Source organism: Dermacentor andersoni, chromosome 8 (assembly GCF_023375885.2).
Source record: "Dermacentor andersoni chromosome 8, qqDerAnde1_hic_scaffold, whole genome shotgun sequence".
Classification (NCBI taxonomy): Eukaryota; Metazoa; Arthropoda; class Arachnida; order Ixodida; family Ixodidae; genus Dermacentor; species Dermacentor andersoni.
The window spans coordinates 145,230,214-145,254,301 of NC_092821.1; the positions used below are offsets into that span (position 1 = coordinate 145,230,214).

Consider the following 24,088-nt stretch of genomic DNA (forward strand, 5'->3'; position numbering starts at 1 on the left):
ATAGTTTTGACGCTTAAAACACAAGAAATAGGTTATTTAATTAAATGTGCATGAAGTTTCCAAAGAATGCTAATCGCTTTAGTAGTTCTTTACTCTGGTAGTCGAATTCAAAAAAAAGAAGAAGAAAAAGAAGATGTTGATATTGAGCCTCAGTGCTTTCTATGTGGACCTCATCGTGCTTTTTGTTTAGTTGTTTCCTCAGTTACTTCACTCAGATCCTTGACGCTTCCACATTGCAGTTTACGTCTCCATGTCTCGAAAGCACATACACACGGTGCTCCAACTATGAGGAACCAAATTTTAAAAATATGCAAATGCCACGTAGCTGCAGAGAACTAAGGTAATGTTGTTTCCCATCGCCCGGGGATGCTAATATTATTTTTGCATTCTGCGTAATTGCATAATTTGTACTAATTATTTGATCAACTTCCCAAATATTATAAGTTCATTAAAACTGTGAATGAGAAAATTGTAGAGCAACAAGAAAATCGCCCATACAGCTTTCTGTTGCTCAATACGTGCTACATAAAAGTGTTTTTCCGAGCAAAATTACACGCAAAATTGCCGCGCGACTGGCCACTCGAAGCAATTTGCTTGCATTCACAGGCTTCTTTCAGGCTCGGAAAAACACTCATGTACCGCGTAGTGACCAACAGAAAGCTGTATCGGGAGTTCCTCACCTTGCTCTACAATTTTCTCCTTAATAGTTTTGATCTGATTATAGCATTTGACAAGTTGATTTATTAATACTAATCTTGTAATTAGGCGGAATGCAATAATATGTGAGTATCTTCCAGCGAAGGCAAAAATCATTACCTTGGTTCTGCCCAGACTACGTGGCATTTGCCTATATTGAAATCTTGTTGCGGGTTATTTGGAACACTCTGTGTAGGCCCGTACTGCACGACAGCTTTCCGACGGTACGTCTCCTAAGGTTCTGATGCAAAAACTCGGGAAAAGGGAACTCTTCGGACAGGACTTCCTCGAAAATAAACGTCATGTGACCGAGAAAAGTGACATTTCTCAATCGGCGCTGCGGAAGTCAGCTGTCATGGTTGCACTGAAACCAATAAGACCTCGCGGATTGTCTGGAAGGCCTTTTGGGAAAACAAATATTGTACTTGAGAGTCTTTCTTTAAATTACGGGGTTTTACGTGCCAAAACCACTTGCTGATTATGAGGCACGCCGTAGTGGGGGACTCCGGAAATTTGGACCACCTGGGGTTCTTTAACGTGCACCTAAATCTAAGTACACGGGTGTTTTCGCATTTCGCCCCCATCGAAATGCGGCCGCCGTGGCCGGGATTCGATCCCGCGACCTCGTGCTCAGCAGCCCACCACCATAGCCACTGAGCAACCACGGCGGGTATTGAGAGTCTTTCGCTACCACGTAACCCTGTAATATAATTCTCACCGGCATAACAATATATTCTTTCGGATCAATACCAATGACTTCGTATCTCCAAGACCGGCACTGCAGTCAATAAGCTATGAGCTTTTCCAGCATTCTCTCTCTTTCTTTTTCAGTGTTGATCAAGTTACTCGTTTAGAGTTTGGTCGGAACAAACGATCCTGTCTAGCCGTTCCGTTTCTGGAATCGTTTACTTCCTGCCTTGAAACATCGCAACGGGGGAAGTTGTCGTTCACGACTGCACCAAACAATCCTTGCGGTATCAACCGTTCACGCGAAGCCGTTTGTGTCGTATAAATGGTACAAACGACCGTTGTGTGGCAAGGAAAGAATCAGAACTAATGCGCTGTTCCGTAAAGGTTGGGAGTTTCAGCGCAAGCGTAAAGGTACGCTAGGCTGTTTTACGCATTTTACGACGTTTTCTAGTATTTACTCTGTGAAGTGTTTGCCAACACTTGTTGTAAACTTACTTTTTTGTCTCTCGTATCGCGCTTTGCGGAGTATGGAAACACAGGAGACATCTTAGCTGGTGGCTCCACCTTATGAAGCTGACGTCAACTAGAGCACAAAAAAATTATATTTCAAATGGACGCGTTCTCAATAACCGTTAACGCGAACGTGATGGCAGGGACAAATCAACATTTAAGTCGATTTCCCTTTCTTTTTACCTTGTTCGATAACATCCGCGCAACAGGATAAGGTTCGTAAAGGGGCGCTGGACCACTCTCGGGCTTGATGAGATAACAGAGTCCGCGGGTAGCATACGTTGCTGTGAACATCTCAGCCAAGTTTTGCTATCGTACGCCTTGGGTGGAGCTCGCAAACGGAGCGCAATGTCGTCTTTCTCTCAAACGCTGTATTTTCAACAGAAAGCCTGCTCCTCATTCTCTTCTGGATGCTTTATTTCGTAATAAAGCGGATTCCCATAAGCGGCTGCTATTGGTAGCTGCGGTCGGCTACGTAGCGTAGATGCAGCGTCCGCCGCGGGTTGCCGCCACGTGTCCACGGGCTCAGCGCACTGCGGCTCGCTGAGGACAACCGCCTTTGGTTTACGTTTAGCACCTCTTATGCACCAAAATCGAAAGTCGTGACACCTGCGTTAAAGTCCAAAATGAAATTTGAACTGCGTGCCACTGCGACATTCACAAGGTTGTGGGCGTGCCCCACTCCGCCGTAGCCTTCGCAGTGCAAGGCATCGAAGAAGGAACGGGAGCACAGCGGAGGCAATGGTAGATTGCCAATAACTCTGCTTCCGCTGAACGTATTGAAGTACTTTTTGAGGCGAAGTGTTACTTAATAGCCTATTTTCACTGCAAATGCCCTTCTGCACTTAAAAAAAACGGTTCTGGGTCCTTTTAACGCGCCTAGGCTGTTATCCATGCAGTTGTCCCTTGCATGCTTGGCTTGGCTTCGCGTATGTTCAATTAGTCATCGATTGATTCATTCAGTCTCGTCTCGTGTCCGCATCTTAATTATTGCAAACTTTTCTTCTACCACGTAACAAAATTATTGCCTGGTTTGCTTTTTATTCCTCAACATTAACGCCATTCTTTCCTTCATTGTGTTCTTCTCACATGGACGGGTCCCTCTTCATTGTGACCTTCGTTAGGCAGGTGAGTTGAAAGCACTGTTTTTCCAACACCATGCACAAAAGTATACTCTTGTTAATTGTTGCCTTATTTCGAAGCTTCAGCCGAGCAACTTTTGTTTGCAGTGTCTCACTGCCAGCGCGCATATCAGCAGAGACCGAAAGTTTCCCCGCGGGAAAGAATAAAATCCTACGCGCTACCAGTGCCGACAGCTCAACGAGCCGCTTGTAAATGCAGTTAATCCCTTTGTCTTTTTGATAATTCTGAAAGGGAGGGGGGGGGGGGGGGGGGCAGGCGTGCCATTATGCACAGCGTGTTTCAGAGCAACTTTTGTCAAAGTACCCGGTACGTATACAAAGCAGCTTGGTTCCCGTCGCCTGAACCCCATTAGGCAGCCACGAACGCCGAAAGCCGTTATGTTGTGTACTGTTCCCTCGAGAGAGAGAGAGAGAGAGAGAGAGGAACGCAAAGACAAGCAGATGCGCCAGGCGAGTCATTGTCGCCTGTACGTTTTAAATGCCGTTTCATTGCATGTTTTGTCTCTGTTTCTTCAGCGTGAGCTCAAGATCAGGTCATGCAGGAAATCAGCTAACGCGGGAAGTCTTGCTGAAGGTCATTACGAAAAGAGAACGCGCTGTTGAATTTAGCAAGAAATACGGGCACACAGAAAGACAGGTAATATTGGCGGAGCGAGTGCAATCGTGAATTTGTATTTTAATACCACACAAAACTATAACTAGTGTTTATTATTACAATTACTGGATTATTCTAGCACTGCCTGCAGCGGATCCTGAAATTCTAATCCTTGAGCTGGATTACTTGCACAGGAAACCAAGCTGTGTAACGGACTAACACCAGCATCTCGCGACTAAAACTTTTTAAGTAAATGTTAGTTCACGGCGAACGTCGCAATATAACAATGGAAGCCAGTCACTTATCAAGGTAGATATATTTGGAACGAATTTCGAAAGTAGCAGCTGTTTTGAGATGAGCGCCATTTGACTTGCACTAAAACGTCCTTTTGGTCCTCGTAGTTTTTAACAAAACGCCGTTTTATGTACCGCAGCGCAAATTTAAGTCGAACACCAATGCATTTCGGAAAGCATATGTCAAAACTGAGCTATTGCTCAGAATTATTTTTAGGTAATTGTACGATTCAAAGTCACGGGTTGCAATTTGGAAAATGTGCCCTAAAGTAATTAGTTAGAACTGATCAACTAAACATTTTTAAATGGTGGTTATGCACTTATCTCTCATGAAATAATGTCCACATCTTCGAGCACACCAACTTTAGTTGTGCCATCTGCTCAAGGCAATATTTTTTAGAAATATTGCATTATCATCGCATAAAACACACGCATAAAGGAAGCATCGCATTAAGCACCACCTTATTAGACTTAGTCAAAAGGGGCAGCCATCACCAGTGAAGGTCAACAACTCCTGCATTTATTTTTTATTTCAGTGTGAAACCTAACTTGTTACTCGAAGCAAGAATAAAGGGAAACTGGAGTGATTTGGATTACTGCGAGGACTTTTTTCCCGTTAGTTGATCCCCGACATTTGGTACATACGTAAAAATATCATTTTTCAAGCAACATACACGTGAACTAAGCGTTAAACCATTTGAATATTCATGTCTGAACACGCCTGGTTTCACCTGATCCCCTGCTGCCAACGACATGTGTAATATCTAACAATGTGCTTCCAACGAAGTCTGGCCAGTCCTTTCGGGGCTCACGTCAGAAGCATAACCCACGTACTCGCAGTTAAATGTGCGGATGCGTTAAAGATACAATCGAAATTTCGAGTGTGTTAGTTCGAAAGAACAGCTTGTCATTGATCGGCAACTTTCCTCTGTCACTTAGCCGGATGTCATGCCGGTAGTCAGAAAAAGCGGAGCAGATTTTGCGTTCCTATCTAAAGTTCACGCTCTAATATATGTGCACTTCACTGAGGGTTACGATTTGAGAAAATTCAAGCAGCAAATCGGTGAGGTATTACGTCGTGAAAGCTAGCGCTAGGGCGTTGGCTTTGCTGGCGCTCTAACTTTTAGCGCTGCCGAGGAATAGCGTACTTAAGGAAGGCTTGCTGTCAAAAAAGCCCACCTGGTTGCTTCAATTACCTTCACCGTGATTATGCCTAGGAGAACCGTCTGCAGTCTCTTCTTGTTCTATGTTCAAAAATGAACAGAAAAGAAATAACGGGAAAAAGGCAGTGAGAAAGAGAGAAAACATATAAAATAAGAAAGTAACAATTTAGTGAAAACTGTTGCAAAAGCTCAACCCAGCTCGAATACTGATTTTTGTCGCTGCCAAAGACCTAGAAGTTACTGCCTTCCATTTTCTTGTCGCTGTTAAAAGAAAAGAGAAACAAGAGTGATTTCGGCCGACAGGATTTAAATTCTTCTCAACCTGTAATTTTGCCTTGCTCGCTTATGCAGTGGATTTTATGCGTGCGATCCTTACGGGGAACCCTTAGATGTCTTGCAGAATTTGTTTTGTCGAAGTCAGTCGGTGCAATGCTGTTTTATCGTGACTATACCTTTAGGGAAAGGATAGCAATAAAAATCTGATCGCTCCCTGAGTGGTATTACACGCTAACATGTTCCCTAGATTTCACTAACGAACAACAGTGCAAAGTTGATGTATAGGGTGTTTTTTTTTGCCTGCGCCAAATTTTTATGTGTTGCCTGTCGGAGATAGCACAATTTTATCCCTTCATCTGAATTGCTCGATGAAGCAGGCATTACTTCTACGAGAAACCGAAATGCCTAGATAATTGAAAAAAAAGATAACTTTCTTAAGCTAATTACCTTTTTATTTTCTAATATTAGTAAAGCAGCTGGCAACAAGGGCTTTGCTGGATATGTGAGGGAGCGTTGTGGAGGAGAAAGCTGAAGTTTCCTTTGCACGTTTCCTTCTGCACGCTCAACAGCACGACACATTCTCAGTTACACAGTATTTTTCCAGTCAAAGTCATTGAATTCCTTCGTAAATTCGCGAAGTCAGATTAGCACCCGTCCTGCTCCCGTGAAACACAGAGGTAAAGCGGGTGTGGATGTCACTGATTGTAAAGATATCAGAGCGCGCGCACAATACGCGTATTGAGCTTGTGCCGATGCTACAAGTGGCATAACAATGTATTTGGATGCACTAAGGATGCATGAGCTGCGTCGTGTGTGGGGAGAATCTCTTCAGCAGCATGCCCCTAATGAAGCAGAAAACTGTAAGTAATTTACTTATATACCCTACATTGAATGCCCATCCGTGAAACTATCGCATATTTTCACATTTAGGGAAAATGAGCACCCGCACACTCTCTTTATATTATGACGGTTGGTTTCCCTAGACTTTACATTCCCGACAGATAAAAATCCCCTCTGACTATGCCTGTCACAGCGCATTATTATCTGGGCAGGTACTTTGCGTGATAAAACGATTAGGAACCACACAAAAAACAGAATCAATATGTGCCGCGGTATTTTCGGCACGCGCTTCTGCCCTTTTTCGCGGTAGTTGCATATAGATACTCGCTTGTCATTAGTGCCATTTGTGTTTGAACTTTTTGCAAGCCGTGGCAAAAAAAAAAACTGCGTAATAACGTCTCCCGACAGCCCCTCTCTTTGCTCCAGTCACAGCTTTCTCCTCTTATACACTTCAAGGAAAAGAGGGACTGTCTGGTCCCCTTTCCCACCTCCTCATGACACCTCGAAATGCATTTGCATCTGGCTTTCGCTTGGAGGGCTTGGGAAGACGCACCATGCGTGCGATACGTAGGAATAGCTCTCTAGATACCTTATTTTGCGTCTGGTGCAACGACGTGAGTTTTCTTTTTCCTGAATCCCATCAACTTCGAAGGAAGGGCGAACATTACGCACATCATTTTGCACGCCTCGTCAAGGCGGGAGCAAGCGATGAGGCTTCGCATGTTCCTACGTGGGAACATTTTCTCGCGCACAGGTTCCCGAGTATGCGAAACGTTCTCGTGTCATTACACCCTGTACTAGTAAACAAGCTAAGCGACAAGTAAATGAAGCACGTCCTCGTCAACATTGCCCTGGCTTGATCAATATCTCGGTTTCATTTTTATTTTCTCTGCCTATGCGACTTGCAGAGCGATGCCTTACGAGGTTAAGCTCTACCTTCAAATTCCTATACACGGGGTGGAAAAAAAAAATTGGCGTACTCAGAATGTGTGAGTTATGTTTTTGATACGGTGAGGTTAATGAATGATACGGCAGAAATTGCCGAAAGTTACCTAGCAAAGATAATTGCTTCGCTAACCACGAAGAAACAAGGTAATGTCAAGATAACAATTTCCTCTTACTTAAAACATACGGCTTGTGCATATATGTTTGCGAAACTTATAGCAAGGTCTTCCATCTCCAGGTGTAGTGCCAATGTACTGAAATGCATTTCAATGTGTCCACCGAAATGTATGAATAGGATTGCTTAGATGTCACTATATTGTGTGTATCTGAATATCGCTTTTCGAATGCAACGCATCTGGGTGAGACGCGCTTTTGTTACTTGCATCCTTGGTCCTCATTGTATTATGTACGTGTCCTTCCTTCTTTGCTTCTCTCGGTTTTCTGCCAACCTAAATAGTTTGTTACTTTGGTTTTACGCTACATTTAACACGTATTTGCCTTTACGTGAATCCTCTTGTGAACCACGCGTTTGTTGGCAAAATGAACTTCCATGTTACTGTAAAAGCTAAGTGAATAATTCTCGTTTGGTAGCTTTACGTTTCTTGAACGTATGAACCCTGTAGGGCGCTACATTGTCTTCTTGGCGCTTGTGTGTAGCTAGTTTTTGATCTTACTCATTTTACCTCTTGTTTAATCACACTAAATAAATAGGATGGTTGACTACAATAACGTCGGCTACAGCACCGGCGTTGAACAGTTAAGCACTTCTCTCGTTAGCTGAAGGGGCACCGACACAAGTTACTCATTCCCCATTATTCACTGCGAGCATACTGCATCGCGCTTACTTTGTTCTTACCACAAGGTGACCTTTTTCGTTAAGGTTGCACTGTCACCCCACGATGGAGCCACCAAACATCACCTTGTCGCGCGTATGCGTTCCATTGTCTATTGAACATGAGGCGCCGTGTGCAGAGAATAATTTTAAGAACTTCCGTGAATTACCGCGCTAGTTCTTGCTTTAGCCTGCAATTTCGCTGAGCTGCCAAGGCAGAGTTCAGTTGTTCTGCGTGCAGTTCAGGTGACAGAAACTTCAATAACAGCTTTAGAACTTTCTAACGTAAGGAATAGATGTTCAATTCTTCCGCGACGTTCCACCGAAAGCAAGCATCTAAGGGGCGTTGCATCTTGAAGAATCACATATTTGGATGGTCTCCTTCTTTTGTTCACGCGGGAACCAGCAGTATGTCGCTGAATCCGCCATACATCGTACTTTGTTTAACTTCTACAGCACCGCTCATTCAGTACTCAATAGATTTTGAAACAGATAGGTGAAGCACCGATTACTTCTGTGAAGCCATCGCCTGGAAGTAGGCTGTGTCGGGTGTGAAACTGCATTTCTCCGGTATCTCACTGTCCCCAGTGCGCTTCTCAACTTAATTCGCTAGTATTGTGACTGGAAAGGACTTAGTCCCGTGTTCGAGTATTGTATGCTGGTCTTACTTGTGTTCGAATTTCGCATCGGAAGTTTTCTTGCTGCCCCCGAAAACAGGTGCAAAATCCAAAAGCAATGCCACAATGTTGACCTTAGCAGCCATGCTAAACGTTGCTATTTGATACTTTGTCATGCGCATGCATAGCTGAAGCTCCAAAGGAAACGCAGTCGCCGCTTTACTGGCGCCACTTAACCCGCCGCTAACGCGGGAAACTTTATCTACGGCCGCAATGATTAGGGAAAGTGAGGTACACGTCGCGGTCGTTTCGTGGTGATGAAGTGTCTTTTTACGACCCTTCCTTATGAGGGCCATAAAAAAGCTTGCCCGGCGCAACGGACCAGCGTGCTGTATGTCGTTGTCACGCCGGTGCTGCGGAACAATGCGCGGTTTTAACGGGGGTCGTATACTGTGTTGCGCGAGTCTGCCACATGACGGGGAAAAAAAAAACGCGTGGAGAATGGGGGGGACAGTGAAAGCAGTGCCCAGCGCGAAAGGAACCGTTCTCAAGGCGCCGCTCTTGCAGTGTATTTTATTGCTGTTCATTGCCGCTCGTGCCTCCAGAGAGAATATTTTTACGGTCATGAGCTTACGTGTGCAGATTTAAATGCGTCCTTATTACATATCCGTGTCCAAGGTGCCTTAGAGAACCACGTGCACACGCACGCGCAACCGTAAACCTATTCGGAACAAAGGGGTGAAGTTGCTCAAAGTATACATTCTTCTTTCTCGAATCACGCAGGCTTCGCATTCACGAGAGCGTCTCGCACTAGACAAGTTCGTAATATCACATACGGGCCAATCGCGAACACGGAGATATATGAACAATTAGTCGAAGCTGTAGGCGACAAAGGGAACGCTTCTGCGAAAGAAAACCCTTGTGAACTACCGTTCACTTTAGTATCGCCGCTGTTGTCCCAATACAGCCATACGGCTAAAAGGCTCCTAATTGTATATTCGTTAAACGAGGGTCGGGGCTTGATTGTTATATTCATATAGGAGGTTATGGCCAAGTACTACACCAGGGTGGCCAATCCTGCTCTGGTGAGAGAGTGCGTTACTGGTTCTGGTCACCGGGATCAGGCCGCATTCCAGGCCTGTTTTGTGCAATTTTATCAACACGCGCATATTTTTTGTTTTGTTTTTAATCATGTGGAAAATTGCGCGGCACCGTGATTTTAACCACGGTCTTCTTGTACGCGAGGCGGATGCTCTACCTCTACGCCATCGCTGCATCCGCACATCGCTGCATCAATTTTAGTCCCCTGAGTTTAGTAACTCAGGGGACCAATTGCAATACATGCTCACTGACCTCGACAGGAAAAGCAAAAGAGTGAGTCTAAAAGCTAATCTGCAGAAAAATAAAGTAATGCTTGACAGTCTCGGAAGTGAACAGCAGTTTACGATAGATAGTGAGGCACTGGAAGTGGTAGGCGAATACATCTACTTAGGGCAGGTAGTGAGCACGGATCCGGATCATGAGACTGAAATAATCAGAAGAATAAGAATGGGCTGGGGTGCGTTTGGCAGGTATTCTCAGATCATGAACAGCAGGTTGCCATTATCCCTCAAGAGAAAACTGTTTGACAGCTGCGTCTCACCAGTACTCACCTACGGTGCAGAAACCTGGAGGCTTACGAAAAGGCCTCTACTTAAATTGAGGACGACGCAACGAGCTATGCAAAGAAGAATGATGGGTGTAACTTCAAGGGATAAGAAGAGAGCAGATTGGGTGAGGGAACAAACGCGAGTTAATGACATCGTAGTTGAAATCAAGAAAACGAAATGGGCATGGGCAGGGCATGTAATGAGGAGGGAAGATAACCAATGGTCATTAAGGGTTACGGACCGCATTCCAAGGGAATGGAAGCGTAGCAGGGGGCGGCAGAAAGTTAGGTCGGCGGATGAGATTTAGAAGTTTGCAGGGTCAACATGGCCACAATTAGTACATGACCGGGGTAGCTCGAGAAGTATGGGAGAGGCCTTTGCCCTGCAGTGGGCGTAGCCAGGATGATGAATATGATGGTGATGATGATGATGATGATTAGGGTGAAAGAGGGTCACCTCGTTTGGTAAAGCTATTAGGTTGGGAAGCCTTAGGAGTGAGGATTAACGGCGAATATCTCAACAACCTTCGGCCTGTGGATGACATTGTCACGTTCAGCAACACTGAGAATGAATCGCAACAAACGATTGAGGACCTTAACAGAGCAATTGCAACGGAAGGGTGGAAGATTAGTATGCAGAAGACAAAGATAAGGTTCAACTGCCGGGCAAGGGAACAAGCATTCGTCATCGCCAGCCAACCTCTAAAGGCGGTGCAGGATTAGAGTTATCCAAGTCAACTGCATACAGGGGACCCTGATGATGAAAAGGGAACTCACAGAAGAATAAAAATGGATTGGAGCGCACAAGGCAGGCATTACCAAACCCTGACAGGAAGCTTACCACTGTCGTGGAAATTAGGAGCGTGCAGTCATTATACTGTACCGGTGCTAACATATGGGGCCGAAACATGTAGTATAACGAAGATCCAGAACGAATGGGGGACCTCGCAAAGAGCTATGAAAAAAAAAAGTCGCAGTGTCGCTCGAAAGGCGAAGCACCGATTGCGATACCCAATTAGTGGACGGCTATACAAAGTAAGCATAGTACTTCTACAGACAGGATAAACTTGTAAACATTTGTGTACTAACTGAATTACCAAGCAGAGCATCAGAGCGCACAGGCTAAGATGAACACATCACACTGGATGGCCGCAGGCACTCGCTGTCAAAACGCAGCAGTAGCAGGGAGCTAGTTACCTTCGTGCTGCCTATCGCTTCAACGCGAAACAGCGGCGAGAAAACAGCACGCACAAAGACATGAGCCGTCGCCCGATAGCTTTCTCCAGATCGCATTCTCCAGAGTACGCAGCTGCTGGCAGATTAGAAGCCAAACTCCCCCCCCCCCCCCCTCCCTCGGCTCACGCGCTGCCTCCCTACTCTCCTCAGTTTCGCGCGTAAGATTGAGCTGCGATCGTCAGTTCTCCTTGCAGTCTTAATAAACTGTAATCCCCCTAAATCCACCTTTATCCACCTTTGTCCACTTTAATCCACCTTAATCAACTTTAATCCAACTTATTTCAATCTTCCGTCTTTGAAAGATATTTATCATGAATAAAAATTCGACTTGTAGAGTGTAATGATGCCAAGACGTTATTAAGCATTTTGTAACCCAATTTCATAATAACAAAAATGTAACTGCAAAGGAGGTATCCTTGGCGAGAAAAGTATCATAATTTTTAATGTTCATTGCATTTCACAAGGCCCATTCTGTCCAGTTGCACATCGCACACAGAGTGGCTCCGTAAAGAGATGTATAATTAACTATAATGACGAAAACGGGTCAGCGCCCCAAGGAATCAAGCAATTATTGTTTGGGTGTGATTAATTAGGCAAATAAACGAAACAAATTCATTATCGAAAACGTACTGCCCGAACTCAATATCAAAAATATAATACACATGGAGGGCTAAAATTTTCATGCGGACCTGTGAAGGCAGGCGGCTGAAAGGAGGGGCAGTTTACCGCCAAATATGCAGCATGCTTAAAATCATTAGTTAAATTTTTGTTATGGTATACATGCCGTCTTTGTCATTCCTACTGCTGTGCAGTGGTCGACGTGGTCTTTGTCGTCTGGTGCCGATGCCGGACGAGTTCAGCGGTCAAGACAGTCATGTGTCAAAGCTTGTGTCATGTGCCCCATTCCTGTGTCCCATTATTTGCGTTGTTTTCTAAGGTACCAACAAGCCTGGCTAGCCACTATACTGCAGTTGATTGTAAAGGGAGTTGATTTTGAAAACAAAAGTTTAGAGTCTTTGGGTGCTTTTCCGCAAGCCGAATATTCCGCGCGATCAATTGTCTCGAGCGTTAAGTGCAAAAAGAAAATTCTTGAAAGCGAGAAAATTGCGACTATAGGGAACAAAAACATATGCCGTCAATGGATCAAGTTCACGAAACGATATCTATCACGTGCGAGGCCCTTGCTAATGCGCTCATAAATACTTCTGGCTCGTACAAAATCGCACCGTACGTCTTCTCCAACTCCTTTCAGAGGGCCGTGCATCTGTCTGTGGAAACAAATGAGACTTGGAGCACTTCGGAAGGAAAAAGAATAGATGCACGCTGAGGAGATAAGAAATGTGGGTGGGGGAGGGGTGAGTTTGGTAGCCGCCGGCTGAGCAAAGGGCAGCCGTTGTGCTCCGTACGCTATCTCAGAGGAGGCCGCTAAGGGAACAGGGATAAGTCGGACAAAAAAAAAAGCAACCAGGAAAGAAAAAAAAGTTGGCCTTACAAACTGTGTGCATTGAGAAAGTCAGGAAAGGTGCGCTTTCTATCCTCGGATCCATTCATTTGGGCCCGTAGGTCTTCGCTTTGCTTGCAGAGGGAGGCGGAGGAACAAGTTATCTCGTGTGTGTCGAAAATTCTGCGCGCAGCACCCTCTAGAGCGCAACTTGTGCCAAGGAGGTATACACGACCAAGAAAAGGAAGATTCAGGCATCGTTGAAATGCCTGCCAGGCGGGTAGTTTTGGTTAAGCTGGGTATATTCTTAGAAAGTTTCAAAACTTTACTCAACTGCAATGCTGTCTAGACATGAACGAGTAACAATGAACGTGCAGAAGCTACAGCCTTGCAGGGTCAGATGAAAGCCAGTTAGGTTTACGCTTCAGTATTTTAGTGAGGAGTGATGTCAAAATGAAACAGCGTAATTGAGCTGCAATAGGTAGCGTCTCCGTAGGTTTGATAAATGAGTATGCCGGAGAATTTTCTCGCGCTTGATTCAGGCCTCGTTGAACATCTCGTTTGGTATATTCTGAGGTCTGCAATTTAACTTCGTAGAAGTTCTTTACCGTCCTGTCTCTTTTTGTAGTTTATTCGCGTGTAATGTTATCACACATTCAATTCAAAGAGAAATTAATTCGCAGTTCCTCACTAAAGATGAACCATTGAGAGCGATAGCAAATCATTAGAAAACTACGTAAAGCTAGGGTGGAGTTGTCTTTTTTTTTTGTCCCGTAAGCTGCAGTAATTCATTCGCTTAATAATTAACCAAAAATATTGGCGTCACGCACGCGCAAGTAAACATGAACAGGTCTCACTCGATGACCGTGGACGCTCGCTGTCAGAACGCTGCATGTTTGAATAGAGTCCGCAGTGGCAAGCGAGTGCCACGTGCTGCCTCTATCTCCGCCTCCAAAATATTGAGATTCCGCTATTTCCAACATGAGGCACACGAGAATACAGCGAGCACGAAACCGATATGCCATCTCGTTCACTAGAAATATGTACCGGCATGTTGCCACCAAGATAAGATGCGCAGGGCCCTATCTTGGTACCATGTGCAGTGCCACGTGCAGCAACGGCCCCGCTAGAAGAGGAGACGCACACTCAACCTTTCCTGCCTCAGCGCGAGCGGGCAGACGGCGCGCATCAAGTGACAATCCTTCAATGCTCTCACGCTTGCCTTTGCACTTACAGCCTATGACATAGTTGAAGGCTATAGGATATTATAGCATTTGAACTATATACGGAGCATCACGGCGACGGCGACGGCGGATGTTCACCTGGATTATCTTTATAATTGCTGGCGCGATAAAGCTCGTTTGCGAGAGGAAGCAAACAAGTGAAAAGAAACTTGTGGTAGGTTCCTATCAAACTGCTGAAATATGCCACTGTTGCTCAAGTCCTAACGTTTCAATTTTTTTGACCACCAACAGCACAGTGTTATAGGACATGTAGTAATAAGGTTAGCATAAACATGCTGTATTCATAGAAGAATGTTTACTTTTTCTCCGATGGGTTGTTTCTTCGATAGAGGAATGTTTACTTTCTCCGATTGTTGCTTACGGTCTGGTTCCTTGAGAAGTACAAGCACATTCGTTTATTGCTGGGGATGACTCCTCCAGCTCCATTATTGTTTCCGAAACTAGTTTTGTGAAAGTATCAGCAACGTCATCAAATGCTGGTGCTGCCTCAAAACTTGACATGCTACGCACAAGGAGCAAAACCGAAGTACTCTTCAGATTGAATTGCTTGGTGTAGCCTGGAGCCGGTTGGACTCATATTTCGAAGCTATAATCAGGAATGAAATCAACCGGTTAAAAAGCTTATACATAAGCAGCCGTGTTACTGAGCATACATGTGAAGGTTATCTATTTCGCTGTTTATGAAGATGAGAATCACGAGCAGAATTTTCGTCGCCTCATTCGCTTTTGCACCGTTTAAAGCCTGTAAGTTAGGCACCGTGTAATAACGTTGAGAGGCTGCGTTCGATGGTCCAGCCTCCGACATCGGGTAGCAACAATCTCCGAGGCCGTAGTCCAACCGCAGAATTTTGCATAGTTTCCTAGAAAATTTACAAGAGGGAGGTGTTGCGATGTCTACGGCAGCTGAAAGTGTGGCGGTAAAGCCGCGAATCAATCATCGGTGTAATACAGAGACCAATGTCTTTCCTTGAACAACTAAAGGAAATTCGGCAGCATGTTACACTCCTGTACCATGTGAAGACGAAAGCCTGCTGCACACGTGGTAATGCATTAAGTTATAGGATTGGAGGGGTCAGACTTCTTGCAAGAATAACAAGACACCGTGTGAAGTGAACGCATGGCGCTGTAGGTCGGCCTCCTGAACGACACATGCGAGCACCTAATGAGCACCTAAAGGCGAACCTAAAGGCTATTTCTCTCTTTCTTTCTTCGTTATTCTTTCTTTGTTCTTATTTCTTTCTTATTTAGTCCTTGTATTCTTTCTTTCATCTCTGCTTTCGTTCTTTCTTTCTTTCGTTTGTTCTTTCATACTCAACCAACGCATCTTTCCTTGTATGCTTACGAGGGTATGAGCCATTGCTGATGATGATGTTTCTTGCATGCGAGTGATTGAGTGAAATAACTTTATTCGGTTCATAATAGACGCAAGCACACTCATTGTCACCTGGGTAGGCCCACTCGGTGAACATCAGGTGAAACCTGACGGCCCTCTCGCGGGCCCTATGTACTAATTTTTGCATTACTAGACTAGACGTCGCTTCTTTCCGGGTATAATACATCGCAACGTGCCACTTAAAAAGGAAGCTTCAGGTCGGGGGCTCCTATCTAAATACATGTAAAAGGAGAACTCGTTTTTCCCAGCAACCATTGCACTAAATTTGACCAGGCTTGTCATGTTTCGAAGAAAAACTTAACACCGAGTGACTGTTGGTTTTGAATTTTTGATTTAGGCCATGAATTGTTTCTAAAAAATGGCGAAAGTCACATATTTCAGAAAAAGAAGCTATCTAGTTTACGACTCCGCAACTCAGCGATGAAAAATGAGATCACCAGTATGTTAATTGCATGTGATATTACATATAAAGCGGACATATACTGATATGTTACACATGAATCTAAAGAAAAAATTATTAATATGGAAATACAACTTTTGAAGAACACTTGTACACAACGCAACCAATTCACGTAATATATAAATTGACACATCCAATTTGTCCACTTTCAAGGATCTAATGGATGCCGTTTAAAGAACCGCGATGTCTGTTCTTGATGCTGAGCTATTAATTTGCTAAGTTCGTGCTTCTATTTCTTTCGAAGTCTCAAATTTTTGAAAGCTCTTTCAACAAAATTCAATCTCTAAATCGAAATTCCACTTCCGACAGTCACTAGAATTTAACTTTCTCTTTGAAATGCAACAAATTTCGTTAAAGATCGGTCCATGGGCTATGGCCAAAAGCGTTTCTCCGTTTTGCATGTCTTTGAATAGGCCGCGTCGGAGTTGGGCCCGAGCTAAAGCTTCATCTTAAGGTTTTCTCATTAAAAAAAGGGAATGATGGTAATCGCTGCTTTTGTTCGTGCTCGAATATCGCAGCAACATTTCATTTAGTGGCCCGGGTTGTTTAATATCAGAATTCGCTTTGTAAGTTGTTTGATTTGCCAAGGGGGAAAAATGCAATCTTGCCTTCGCTTGTGCGCTTGGCCGTGACGTACAAAACGTGGCGGCTAGTGGCGTAACGGGCTCGCTTCCGTCGTCTGGCGTTCGCCGAAACATGGCCTTCAAGATTGCTTTCCGTTCACTGAGTATGCGACGTACACACCAATAGGGCGACGACTAGGGCAACTCAGTACGGTGGTTTAGTAGCTAACATAGCCCCTTGTGAGAACTGCTTCGCAGACCTGTAAGAATTGAAACGTTTTTCGATGTACGCTAATAACTTGACACCTGCGTTCAGGTCGCAAAGGTAATAATCGATAATATCGTAAATGATAAAGGTATGATGCGCTATATTACGAGGACACACTAAACAAAATAGAAACCGGAGCTTGCTGACAACATACAGTTTGTTTCATTCGCTCGATAAGCATAGTTTTTCGTCAAAAAGGGTTCATTTCATCTAGGACATCTCCTCCGATATCTTGCCTTGTTTTTACTGTTCTAAAACGTCACTCTCTTCTGCACCACTTCGGCTCCGAAAAATTAGATAAATAATCAAGTCACTGCAAGCACGATTATATCCTGGGCACACCTCGGCATCTCGCTGGCCGCGATAAAACGGGTGTAGCCCCCGGTTGTTACGCTTCGTTGTCGTGCTCGAAGTGCTTCAATCAACAGGGCCGAGAATTCCAGCCCATACTTTCCTGTTACCTCGGACGCGCTTACGAACGACCTTATCCGTGCCTTTCAATGCAGGTTGCCACGTACGCTTTCAGCAGCCTTGAATCTCGCTTGGCAACAGTCTCACTTCAGCTACTGCGCTGTACTTACTGTTTACCTTTCCTTGCCCACTCACCCTCGCCGTTCGCTTACGAGACTTCTACGTGACCTCCGCCTTCGGTGCATAACAACACTTCGACGGCATCTTCGCCGAACGAAGCCTAGCATAGTGCGAAACGAGAGTGTGTGGCTTCTCCTGACGGCACGTGCCAGAAATGCTGCGATATAAAAAAAAAAAAAACGTTGAAATTTGTTTATTGTTTTTTGTGTGCCAGCTTGTTTCAGAGTGTTAGAGGGGCCGATGCAAGCATTGATCAGCATATGTTCTGGCCCGTGGCCGTCGGGACAACAGTTACTTTGGCGAGACATTGGCGGACCAAAAAAAAGGAAGGGGGGGGGGGCAGAGTTGACGCAGAGGGGACTTGAGCCGAACGCAGCTTATTTGTTGCCTAACAAATCAAACACGTAAAGCTCCTCTCTTCCGTGGCGCCTGTGTACATTCTGCAAGTAAACCGTGCAGGCAATCTTGTTGCGGTGTTTTGCATTGCGAAGCAGGAAAGCGAGGACGACAAGAGGGCTTGAGTTTGCTTTTCGTTGTCCCGTTTCTAGGATGCACTTCTGCACCTTTGAAGCACCTCTGCAACGAGAACGGAATATCAACGACCTCAAATGTGCTGCTCTTTTTGTTGCCACCAGTGTCGTTCACCCAAGAGTAAGAAAATAAAAACAGCGAAAGGCCTAGCATTGAATTGCCTTCGATGCCCAAAGTGCAACAGTCCTTCTAACACTGCAGAAGAGTACGCATTTGGGCTTGTTGGTTCATGATTGCGAGCAGTAAACATCGCTGAACAACAGGACGAAGAGAGGGACGCAGACCACAGCACTGACCAACAATCAAGTGTCGTTATTCTTTCAGTCAGCATATATATACTCTACGGCTACCTCGAAGCACAAAAGCAAGAGAATTCAGCTTGCGTAGGGTCAATAAATTCCAATCGATGAGATAGGAAGGCTATCTCCTTCAGAAGGAGACAGCCTTCCGAAGGAGATAGCGGTAGAGTATATGTATGCTGACTGAAGGAATAAAGACACTTGGTTGTTAGTCAGTGCTCTGGTCTGCGTCCCTCTCTTCGTCCTGTTGTTTAGCGCTGTTTACTGCTCGTTGTCCTTCTAACACTTTTAGAATGTTTTTTATGCACTTTTATTGTGATCATGTTTTTCGTTTCCTCGTTTGTTTGATGTTCCGGCATGTAAAATTATGTACTACGCCATGCTTTTCTAATCGCAAGAAAAGCAATATGTTTTATAGCTGCAACTTCAACATTCAAACTTCATTCCAACCTCTATTCCCGTTTTTGAACTGTGGGCCATCGAAGACGACACCATGTTTGGCTTGAGCTGCACACAATAACGGAGCTACGTCATATAAGTTAGCTTGAAAAGCTTAATGTAGTGCTTCGTGTCGCCTTTGTATTTTCTTTTATAGGTCTAAGAAACATCGCCCATTTTAATTTTTGCTGCTCCCTTAAAAACGAATACTGTAAAGAGCTCACGCTTCTCTGCAGGGCTTTAGTGAAATGCCTAAAACTTGCAGTAAAACAGTGCGAAATTAGCCAGTACACACATTTCGGCCAAGAGGCACTCGAGCGACTGCAATCTAGTGTCGTTTCTTGTGTTATACTACTGTGCAGGCACTCTTTTGTTTCCTAGCTGCGGCAAACTTCAACGTCACACTCGTTTAGAATGGTATCGCCCGACAACCCTATATTTAACACTCGCGGCTGTCACAAAACAATCGCGCATTTTATATCCATCCACGCACGTTACATAGATTACATAGATTATGTCAAACTCTTGCCTTCGCTTCGAGTTGTAGACAAATGCTACTTCGCCCTGCCATCTGCTAGCCGCCTGGTTAGCTCATATGGAAGAGCGGCTGCTTCGGAAAGGCGGTGGTCCCGGGTTCGAGTCCCGGAACAGCACAAATTTTTCTTCAACTGCGACGCTTTTCTTTGGAGGAACCCGTATGGGTTTCCTTTGTAGCAATTGCTACGAACAGGTGGATATCTGATTTTCCCTTTATTGATTACATAGAGTACATAAAGGCAGATACCGTGTACTGTATTTGAGGCATCCGACAGTCGGCAATGGTCAAGGCAAAAAAAAAAATGCAACGACAGATGGTCAAAAAGGACATATGCGTGCGAAAGACGTTTGTGATCGCTACAGTTCGATTCCTGAGGTCTACGGCGCTCCGAGATATGCTGTAGATAGTGAAGTTTGCCACTTTAGAACTTGGTGCGCCGATTTAGGTTTCGCTGCTAATTTTTGTCCCTTCCTATATCTTTAAATATATTTTCTCTGTCCACCGGGCAGGCTAGCAAACGGTACTTTTATCGGGTTAACCTGGCTGCTTTTTCTTCGTTTCTCTTTCTTATTTTCTTCTTTTTGACAGCGTGCCATTGCACACTTCGGGAAAAGATCGGCTCGGCTGTGTTGCGGACGCAGCCGCAGTGGTATCTTGTGCGTACTGCTGAGGATGCATGGGGACTATAGGGTAGAGAAATGAAGTAACCAAATACACAAGTGATATGTCATCATCATCATCGTCATTATTATTATCATCATCAGCCTGGCTACGCCCACTGTAGGGCAAACGCCTCTCCCATACTTCTCCAACTACCCCGGTCGCCTGCTAATTGTGGCCATGTTGTCCTTGCAAACTTCCTAATATCATCAGCACACCTAGCTTTCTGCCGCCCCCTGCTACGCTTCTCTTCTCCTAGAATCCAGTCCATAACCCCTAATGACCATCGGTTATCTTCCCTCATCATTACTAGCCCTGCCCATGCCTATTTCTTTTTCTTGATTTCAACTAGGATGTCATTAATTCACGTTTGTTCCCTCACCCAATCTGCTCTCTCCTTATCCCCCTTAACGTTACACCCATCATTCTTCTTTCCATAGCTCGTTGTGACGTCCTCAATTTAAGTAGATCCCTTTTCGTATGCCTCCGAGTTTCTGCCCCGTAGGTGAGTACTGGTAAGACACAGCTGTTATACACTTTTCTCTTGAGGAATAATGGTACCTGCTGTTCATGATCATTTGTAATATGCGGCATATGTGTTCTTGTATATTACAAAGCTTACATGCCAAACTTATGACACAGCTAGCAGGGGCCCTACGGTGTAATCGTGCGATTGTGCTCACTGCCCGTTAACGTTGTGTCTACTTTAGCCTCTTTCGTTACCATGCCTATCCAAATCGATCACCGGTGATCGATGCTTTAAATCACCGATTTCGACAAGTTGAAGCCGTTCCTTATCCCCGTAAGGTTTGCCCAGTTTTCTTGGGAAAGATGCTTTGTATTTAGAAGCTGTCGGCTCGTTTGCCTGTGTTTCGCAGCTGCTTCCTTTCATGCATGAGTGAAGAAAATTGGTAATTTGAAGTCTCGAGTTCCTGTGCTACGAGAGATTTAAAATATCACAAAGTGACAAGAGAAGGATCATTGAGCGCGTAGCTTCGAATTTCATGAACTTTGTTCCTGCGATAAATGAAGCTTACGAAAAAAATATGAAAGAGATTTGGTGCGTGCCTGCCACCAAGATATAGAGTAATAGTCACGTTGACTATGAGCTGGCGCATCTGCTGCTCCAAGCTTTCGCTAAGAAGGCACAAAACGATCACAAAAAGAATTGTGCTCGCTTTTATTTTATTAAGAAACAAATTTGGAAGAATATCACGTGAATCTTGGTAAACAGTGCAGGCTTCGCTTTATCTATATGAGAGAACATTTGTTTCACTTCCTCCGGGCTAAGAAAGATCGACTGAATGGGTCGCGAAAAGTACAGGAATTTCCGGCGTGTTCTTGGAACGATAACGGTGGGGCTGGAGCTTTGACACGCCGTGTGACAACCTTTGACGCCAGGGGTGCGGCAGACATGGTGTACAAGCCCTCCGGCGAACGCTAGTAGTCAAACGTTGTTGAAACAAAATAGCATCGCCAACGCGTCCTAAATACTAAAAACATTTACGTGCACTTCAATAGTAGATGAAAACCACTGCGAAAATTATTAGAGCTCATGCCAAACGATGTGAGATAAGCGTGCTTTCTTTTTGCTCTCGTCACCAGGTGCGATTCCCGGTAGATTTTAGTTGCACCCGCTATGATTCGATAAACACACGAGGGCTAGACACTTTACCAGATCATTACTGTTGTTCAAAAGTTGCGCCACAAATCCTTGAAACACTCGTTGGAACATCGACAATCGCGACGTGCTCTTAGGGACTGTGGTCGGGCGGAGACGCTCCTCGAGGCAGCCTTCAGGGATGTGATTCCGAGAGCACAAACTGTTCAATCCATCATTCGGTCGCATTGAACAGTGCGTTTGCCCTTCAATTAATGCAACGTCAAAAAGCTGCACTCAGCACACATCCCTAAGCGGTTGCGTTAGAAGGCAACCTGAGCATTCGCAAAGGTCTCGAAGAATTAAAGTTCCATGGCAGATTTTTCTTTTTTTTTTTGAGTCACAAGCTATCGATCTAAAACCGCGTTTGCGTTGATGCGACATTGGCACACCGCATCGCAATTTCTAGCCCATAAAATTGGTGCTAAATGCGCTAGGAAGGATCATCGCTTTGAAGCATCGTAATATGTTTGGTCATAAATACCAGGTTCTCTAGCCGAGTGCCATCCATGCGGTATAACCGAGCTCAGATTGGTCCACCTTGACTGACCAAGTAGGGCACCACTGTAGGTTAAATGAGGCGTACAACTCCTGCGGGACCCGCCGTGGTTGCTCAGTGGTTATGGTGTTAGACTGCTGAGCACGAGGTCGCGGGATCGGACCCCGACCACGGCGGCCGCATTTCGATGGGGGCGAAATGCGAAAACACCCGTGTACTTAGAATTAGGTGCACGTTAAAGAACCCCAGGTGGTCGAAATTTTCGGAGTCCTCCACTACGGCGTGCATAATCAGAAAGTGGTTTTGTCACGTAAAACCCCATAAATTAATTTTTAATTTAACTCCTACGGGGACGGTAGAGTATCCGTCTCCAGTGCAAGAGGACCGTGATTCAAATCCCGGTGCCGCGCTATTCTCCACCGGAAAATACAAAAAAAAAAAAACGTGTGTTGAGAAAATTGCACAAACAGGCCTGGAGTGCGGCCTGATCCCGGTGACCAGAACCGGTAACGCACTCTCTCACCAGAGCAGGATTGGCCACCCTGGTGCAGTACTTGGCCACAACCTCCTATATGAATACAACAATCAAACCCCGGCCCTCAGTCCCCAGCAGCCGCGAAGCAACTGACCACGGCGGCGGTCAGATCTGTGACGCTGCAGAGGGTGCTAAGAATACCTGGCTCCGGACAGGCCGCCATTGGAATCTGAACCTGGCAACGTTTAACGTTAGAACGCTATCTAGTGAGGCGAGTCTAGCAGTGTTATTGGAGGAATTAGAGGGTAGTAAATGGGATATAATAGGGCTCAGTGAGGTTAGGAGGACAAAAGAAGCATATACAGTGCTGAAAAGCGGGCATGTACTGTGCTACCGGGGCTTAGCGGAGAGACGAGAACTAGGAGTCGGATTCCTGATTAATAAGGAAATAGCTGGTAACATACAGGAATTCTATAGCATTAACGAGAGGGTGGCATGTCTTGTTGTGAAACTTAATAAGAGGTACAAAATGAAGGTTGTTCAGGTCTACGCTCCTACATCTAGTCATGATGACCAGGAAGTCGAAAGCTTTTATGAAGACGTAGAATCGGCGATGGGTAAAGTCAAAACAAAATACACTATACTGATGGGCGACTTCAATGCCAGGGTAGGCAAGAAGCAGGCTGGAGACAAGTCAGTGGGGGAATATGGCATAGGCTCTAGGAATAGCAGAGGAGAATTATTAGTAGAGTTTGCAGAACAGAATAATATGCGTATAATGAATACCTTTTTCCGCAAGCGGGTTAGCCGAAAGTGGACGTGGAGGAGCCCGAATGGTGAGACTAGAAATGAAATCGACTTCATACTCTGCGCGAACCCTGGCATCATTCAAGATGTAGACGTGCTCGGCAAGGTACGCTGCAGTGACCACAGGATGGTAAGAACTCGAATTAGCCTAGACTTGAGGAGGGAACGAAAGAAACTGGTACACAAGAAGCCAATCAATGAGTTAGCGGTAAGAGGGAAACTAGAGGAATTCCGGATCAAACTACAGAACAGGTATTCGGCTTTAACTCAGGAAGAGGACCTTAGTGTTGAAGCAATGAACGACAATCTCATGGGCATCATTAAGGAGTGCGCAATAGAAGTCGGTGGTAACGCCGTTAGACAGGAAACCAGTAAGCTATCGCAGGAGACGAAAGATCTGATCAAGAAACGCCAATGTATGAAAGCCTCTAATCCTACAGCTAGAATAGAACTGGCAGAACTTTCTAAGTTAATCAACAAGCGTAAGACAGCGGACATCAGGAACTATAATATGGATAGAATTGAACAGGCTCTCAGGAACGGAGGAAGCCTAAAAACAGTGAAGAAGAAACTAGGAATAGGCAAGAATCAGATGTGTGCGTTAAGAGACAAAGCCGGCAATATCGTTACTAATATGGACGAGATAGTTCAAGTGGCTGAGGAGTTCTATAGAGATTTATACAGTACCAGTGGCACCCACGACAATAGTGGAAGAGAGAATAGCCTAGAGGAATTCGA

General features: G+C 44.9%; 1 long non-coding RNA gene across 1 annotated transcript in view; it reads left to right on the forward strand.

Moving 5' to 3' along the window:
• Positions 1–23,158, forward strand: part of LOC140219895 (uncharacterized) — a 234,931-nt gene extending 211,773 nt beyond the window's left edge. Inside the window, exon 2 of the long non-coding RNA XR_011896163.1 lies at positions 22,600–23,158. This is a non-coding gene — a long non-coding RNA (uncharacterized lncRNA). The remainder of the gene's footprint in view (positions 1–22,599) is intronic.
• The last annotated feature ends 930 nt before the right edge of the window (positions 23,159–24,088 follow it).